This window comes from Elephantulus edwardii, unplaced genomic scaffold (genome assembly GCF_000299155.1).
Source record: "Elephantulus edwardii isolate Elephantulus edwardi_28Jun2011 unplaced genomic scaffold, EleEdw1.0 scaffold00110, whole genome shotgun sequence".
Lineage (NCBI taxonomy): Eukaryota > Metazoa > Chordata > Mammalia > Macroscelidea > Macroscelididae > Elephantulus > Elephantulus edwardii.
This window is the reverse complement of record NW_006399860.1, coordinates 4717302-4724076: the sequence shown is the minus strand read 5'-3', so window position 1 is coordinate 4724076 and position 6775 is coordinate 4717302.

Here is a 6775-nt window from a genome sequence, read left to right as displayed (position 1 = left end):
CAGAGGGTTCCTTGGAGGCAAGGATAAGAAAGCTTCATTCTCATGTTTCTAAGAAAAGCTATTCCTTGAGGAAGGACATCATACTTGGAAAGGTCAGGAGATGGCGAAGGAAAGGAAGACCCTCAACCAGGTGAATTGACCCAGTGACTGCTGCAATGGGCTTCAGTGTGCTAGATATTGTGAAGATGGCACAGAATAGAACAGGGTTCAGAACTGTGCCCATAGGGTTGCTGTGAATCCTACTCAACTTCAAGGCACCTAACAACCACAAGGTTTTGAAGTGTCATCTTTTAATTATTATTGAGGTTATATCTACTTTAATGGATTCTCTGATAATTATGTTAAAAATACATTATCTAATTAGTTAAAATATAGTTATTTCCTGGTTATCTTCTCATTAATAGAATTTATTTCATTTTACTGTAATCATAGAATATGCTTTTCAGAGAGTATGCTCCTTGATCACAAATGTCAGACATATGGACAAGCAGTACTGTTTCTGCCCTTTACTATTATGTATATTTCCTCCAACTTTGAAACCATTAAACAATCCTTGCAACTAACTCTTCATCATAAATTACCCTTACTTAATAAATGCGCAATTTTCAAACCACTGAAAAGGCTTCAGGCATTTTCTTGTGCTAACTAAAAATATTCCTCAAACTCATTGGAGAAAAGTTGGAACTGACACAGCTGATGTTCCAGTGGGTTTTCTAAGACTGTACGTTGCACTGAAGATTTCCCTTCTTCCATAGAGCTCTGGAGGACTTAACTGTTAGACAGGCACTACCCTTTTGTTTAAGAGGGAATCTAACAGACGATTTCAACAGGGATCCAATTTCCTTCTACTAAAACTAGATGAGAAAGGTTTACACGTAATCTTACTTATATAAAAATTCAACTTAAAAGACACATTTATTGATAAATCCAGTTTGTAACCCAGGGAGTGAGTGTATTTAAATTGTGTACAGTTTTTACTGCTTTTCTTTTCATTCCTGTGGGAGATTTGGCATTTCATAAGCAAAGCCATCCTCACACTTTTTCAGATTTTTCATTACTATTGTAATTATTCCTCTTTTGAAGCCTTTACCTTGTTTGTGATTTTTAAATTCTGAGACAGTATGATGTATATTTATATTCATATTTTTCTCTTTTTAATTTGTATGGTTTTTGGCCATGTTTCAGAAAAATTATTTCCTGTCTTTATATCATATTCTAGATATTCATATGGATCTTATTTTCTTTTTTTAAAAAAAACAACCCTGCAATTTTGTGCCTTACATACAAGGCTTTATTCTACTAACAAATAGACTGAATATGTAAATTATTTTAAAATAGAAAGTTCTTATAATGAGACAACATTCTAACCAAATAGGATACCAGGGCATCACACATAAATCAAGACTGACTGATGGAGGCAAACAGATACATACATATTTCTTTACCTTACCCTATCTGTTTATGCAGCCCTGGCAGTGTCATCTACCTGGATTTGAAAACCAAGTGCTGTGCTTCTCCTCTGGTTTGAATCCACTAGCAATTCCTTGGTAGCTTCCTTTCTTTGGGATTTACCCAGTGGAGGGTTAATCATTAGTTAGAATCAAACTTAAGGTTTGAGCTGTATGTATGTAGTCCAGATTGATTCAGAGCTTCTTTTTAAAGAAAATTCATACTAGTTTATTTACAAAATTTGAATACATTGTTTACAAGAACAAATTCTTTCAATTTCCCTCACTCCCCTACCCATCCAATTATACAACCCAAAGATTAACACCTCTTCCCCCTGCACATTCTCATCCCTCTGCTTCCACCCTCTCCTACCCCTCTTAGATCCTTGTGGGAAAGAAAGAGTTAGTTCACTCAGCATAATGCTATCCAGTCCCTCCCAAGTTATGTAATAATTTACAAGGTTATTGCTCCTGCGTGCTTCAGAGTATTTCCTTGTGTGAATGTACCATAAATTCTCAATCCATTCGTTTGTGGTTGGACATTTGGGCTGTTTCCTTGTTCTTGCGATGGTGAATAATGTTGCTACGAACACTGGTGTACAAATCTCCATTTGTGTCTCAGTTCTCATTTTCTCAGGGTATATTCCAAGTAGTGGAATAGCTGGGTCATATGGAATTTCTATGTTCAGCTTTTGGAGAAAGTGCCAAAGTGCCAATCTGCCTTCCAGAATGGTTGTATCATGTTACAGTTCCACCAACAATGTATAAGAATGGATTAGAGACCTGGCAGTAAAGCCCAATAACATTCATAAGAGATAAAATGGGATCAAGCTTAGAAACACTAGTCCAGGGTATAAAGAGACTGCCAAATACAACCAGAAATGCACAAGCTGAAGAGGATAAAATGGATGCATGGGACCTTTTAAAGATTAAATCCATGTGTGCATCAAAACCTTTTTCCAACAGGATGAAAAGAAAACCTACAGACTGGGAACAAACATTTGGTAATACCATCTCAGACAAGAGTCTTATAACACAAGTTTACTGACTACTCCTGGGCCTCTACAGGAAAAAGACTGATAATCCAATTGCAAAATGGGCAAAAGACATGAAAAGTATTTTCACAGAGGAAGACATTCGAATGGCAAACAGACACATGAAGAAATGTTCCAAATCACTGGCAATGAGAGAGATGCAAATCAAAACCACAATGAGGTACCATCTCACTCCAGTAACAGTGGCCAAGTGTAACAGGGCCCAAGTAATGTTGGAGAGGATGTGGTGAGAAAGGAACTCTTATACACTGTTAGTGGGATTGTAAAATGGTACAACCATTCAGATGCGATTAATAATCATAAAACAACTGTTTTCAAGGTGACTCATACTCATAGCAACCCCATGTGTGTCAGACTATGACTGTGCTCTATAGAGTTTTTAGTAGCTGCTGCTTTTGGAAGTAGCTTTCCAAATGTACCTTCTTTTTTATCCTCCCCCACCCCCCAGTTTATTTACAAAATTTGAATACAAATTAGAACAAATTCTTTTAATTCCCTCACCCCCCACCCAACAAATGTACCTTCTGAGATGCCTCTGGGTAGACTTGAGACTCTAGCTTTCAGGTTAGCATCTTAACCTTTTAATTATTTGTACTTTACAGGAACTTCTCTTGTATCAGTGACTGGTATTTCTCTCTTTTACTCTTCCAGGACCTAAGCCAAATTTTTTGCAGCCAATTATTTAATTCTCACAATAGTCCTATGTAGTATTACAGTTACATACCCTGACAGAAATATGTACTGCACAAAAAGAAAGGATAAATACAACTGAGTTGCTTAAAAATAAAAAATTGAATTCAAGGAGCCTTATTGTAGAAACTTATTCTTACTCTGTTGTTGTCATGTGTCATTGAGTTCTCTTCAACTCATAGACAGCCTATGCACAGTAACTCTTAATCCTGTTCTATCCTGAGCCAATCTCACTGTCTCTGACATGCCTACCCACAGTACCCCAGTTACTGTGTCAATCCATCTCATCCAGGGTCTTCCTTTCCTATTCAGTTCCTCTACCCTTCCAAGCACGATATCCCTTGCCAAGGACTGGCCTCTCCTGGCAGCGTTCCCTTAGTATATAAGATGGGGTTTCAAAATCCTTGCTTCTCCAGGTGAGACCTGTCTGTTTTCTTGGCAGTCCATGGTATGTTTAATATTCTTCTCCAGCACCGCAATTCAAAGGCATTGATTCTTCTTCTATAATCTTTAGTCATTGTCGAGCTCTCAGATGCATAGCAAGTAACTGAGAAGAATGTAACTTGGATGTGGTGCACCTTAGTCTCTAGTCTAACATCATTGCTCGTTAACACTTTGTCTTAGGGAATTTTTCTTAGGTTTGTATTTTTTTTCTCCTAATTTTACTCTTACTAATCATAGAACTTCAGTGTACAATTCAAAGCAATATTATCTGTATCTGTGCCATTCTCACAATCACTTCAAAGTTTTAGACCATTGCTGCAGTCGTGTGTCAATTAATTTGATTGAAGGCCTCTTTTTTCATTGACATCTTACTTTATCAACAGTTTTCTTCCATTATACATAGGGTTTATTTCAGAAGCGGATGGCCAATGCATCTTAATCTGTCTTAGTCTGGAAGCTCCACTGAATCTACCATGGGTGAACCTGATGGTATCTGAAATAGATACCACAGCAACACACAAGCCATCATAGTATGGCAAACTGACGTACAAATGGACTCACTTTGAATACATTTCAGAAGGAAACAGTCCTTAGATCATGCTGGAAAAGATTGTTGTTGTTGTTGTTGTTGTTAAGTGCTGTCGAGTTGCAGGCAATTCATAGCGACCCTATGAAGGAGAGTCCACAACACTTGGGTGCCTTTCATCCTCTCTCCAGGTTCATAGGGTTTCCAGAGGCAAGCTATCATGGAAGTAGAAAAGATAGAGGGTCTGCAAAAAAGAGGAAGATTCTCAATGGTACAAGTTGATGCAGTGACTACCACAATGGGCTTGAACATGACGGAGGCCGTGAGGATGGAGTTAGGTTCAAATATGTTATTCATAAGATTGCTATAAGTAGTATTTGACTTGATGGTTCCTAGCAACAACAACTACTGCTTATTTACTTTAACAAACATGATGTCTTCTCTAGGGATTATTGCTGTGTTGATGTGTGCTGTTGAGTCGAAACTAACCCATAGCTGACCCTCCTGCGGGTTTTCAGAGCAGTAAGTTGAACAAGAAGAGATTGTCCATCCTTCTCATGCAGAACAGTTGGTAAATTTAAACTACATGCCTTTGGGATTGCAGCACAGCTTCTTACCACTAAGCCACTGTTATCTCACAATAACATGTAGCAAGTATACAGGATAAAATTTTGCCATCTTCATTCCTAAGGAACCTTCTACACCAAGACAGATTTGTTCAATATTCTTGTAGTCCACATTATGTTTGATATCTCTTACCAAAGTAATAATTACTTGGTACTACCAATCAATGGAAATGCTTTCAGGGAGCTCTCCCTAGAGGTAAGAAGTTGTGTTACCAACTGAAAGGCACACTATTCAAATACTCCCGCTGCTCCATTGGACAAAGATGGGAAATCTATTCTCATGCAACCTGTTGCCTCTGAAAACCTGTTGGAGGGTCACCTATCAGTCGATTTCACCTTAATGACACACAACAACAACTGCTTTGAACTCTTTTCAGCTATTTTCTAATTATTATTTACATAAAATAATTCTTTTATGCTGGTTTACTTACAAAGTTCATATACATTGTTTTTCACACCAGATCTTTTCATTTCCTTTATCTGCTCTTCCATCCACCCATCAAATTGTGGAACCCAGTGATTAACAACCCCCTCCCATCCTCACCCGTTTGCTCCCCCTCCCCCCAAACATCATACACATTCTACAATAATGGTCTTACACAGTATTTTTCTTATGGGACTGAGTTAGTTCATGCAGTATAACGTTCTCTAGTCCCACCTAAGTTAGGTAGTGATTTACAAAATCACTGCTCCTGTAAGCTGTAGTATTCCATCATGTGAATGTACCATAATTTCTCAATCCTTTCGATTGTGGTTGGACATTTGGGCTGTTTCCATATTCTAGAGATGGTGAATAACACTGATCTGAATATTAGTGTGCAAGTTTCTGTTTGTGCCTCCGTTTTCATTTTCTTGGGATATATTCCAAGCTGTGGTATAGCTTGATCATATGGAATTTCCATGTTCGGCTTTCTGAGGAAATATCAAACTGTCTCCAGAGTGGTAGTACTAGTTTACAATCCCACCAACAATGTATAAGATTCCTATCTTTCCACATCCTCTCTAATATCTATTACTTGTAGTCCTGTTAAACTTTGCCACCACTACTGGAGCGAGATGGTATCTCATTGTGGTTTTGGTTTATGTCTCCCTTTTGCCAGTGATTTGGTGTGTTTCTTTATGTGTCTGTTGGCTATGCAAATATCCTCCTCTGTGAAAATTCTTTCCATGTCTTCTGCCCATTTTGTAATTGTGTTATCAGTCTTTTTCCTGTGGCGGCCCTGTAGGATTCTGTAAATTTTTGATATGAGACCCTTGCATGAAATTGTATTGCCAAATATTTTTTCCCAGTCAAGAGAATTTGTTTTCACTCAGTAGGAAAAAAGTTTTGATGTGCACAGGGATTTAATCTTTACAAGGTCCCATTCATCAATTTTATCTGCTTCAGATTGTGCATTTCTGGCTGTATTTGTACCGTAGACTAGGCGGTCTAAGCTTGATTTTAGTTTGTCTCTTATGAACTTTATGGGTTTGGGCTTTAGTCCCAGAACGCTGATCTGCCTTGAGTTGATTTTCGTGTATGATGTGAGATGTGGATACTGTTCATCTTTCTGTAGGTAGCAGCCTGTATTGCCAGCATAATTTGTTGAAAAGCTTGCCATTTCTACATTCTATAGGTTTTATTTCATGTTGAATATCAGTTGATCATAGATAGCTGGGTCCAATTCTGGGTTCTCAATTTAATTCCGTTGGTCTATGTGCCTGTCGTTGTACCAGTACCATGCTGTTTTGGTACTACTGCTGTGTAATATGTTTTGAGGTCAGGGAGTGCTATGCTTTCCACTTCATTTTTATCTTCAGAAGTGTTTTACTTATTCGAGGTCTCTTGCTTCTCCAAGTAAACTTGACAATTTCCCTTTCAATCTCCTTGGAAAATGAATTTACTATCTGTATTGGGGTTGCTTTGAATGCATAGATTACTTTTGGTAGGATTGCCATTTTCACAATATTGAGTCTTCCTATCCATAAACAGGGAACATTTTTCTG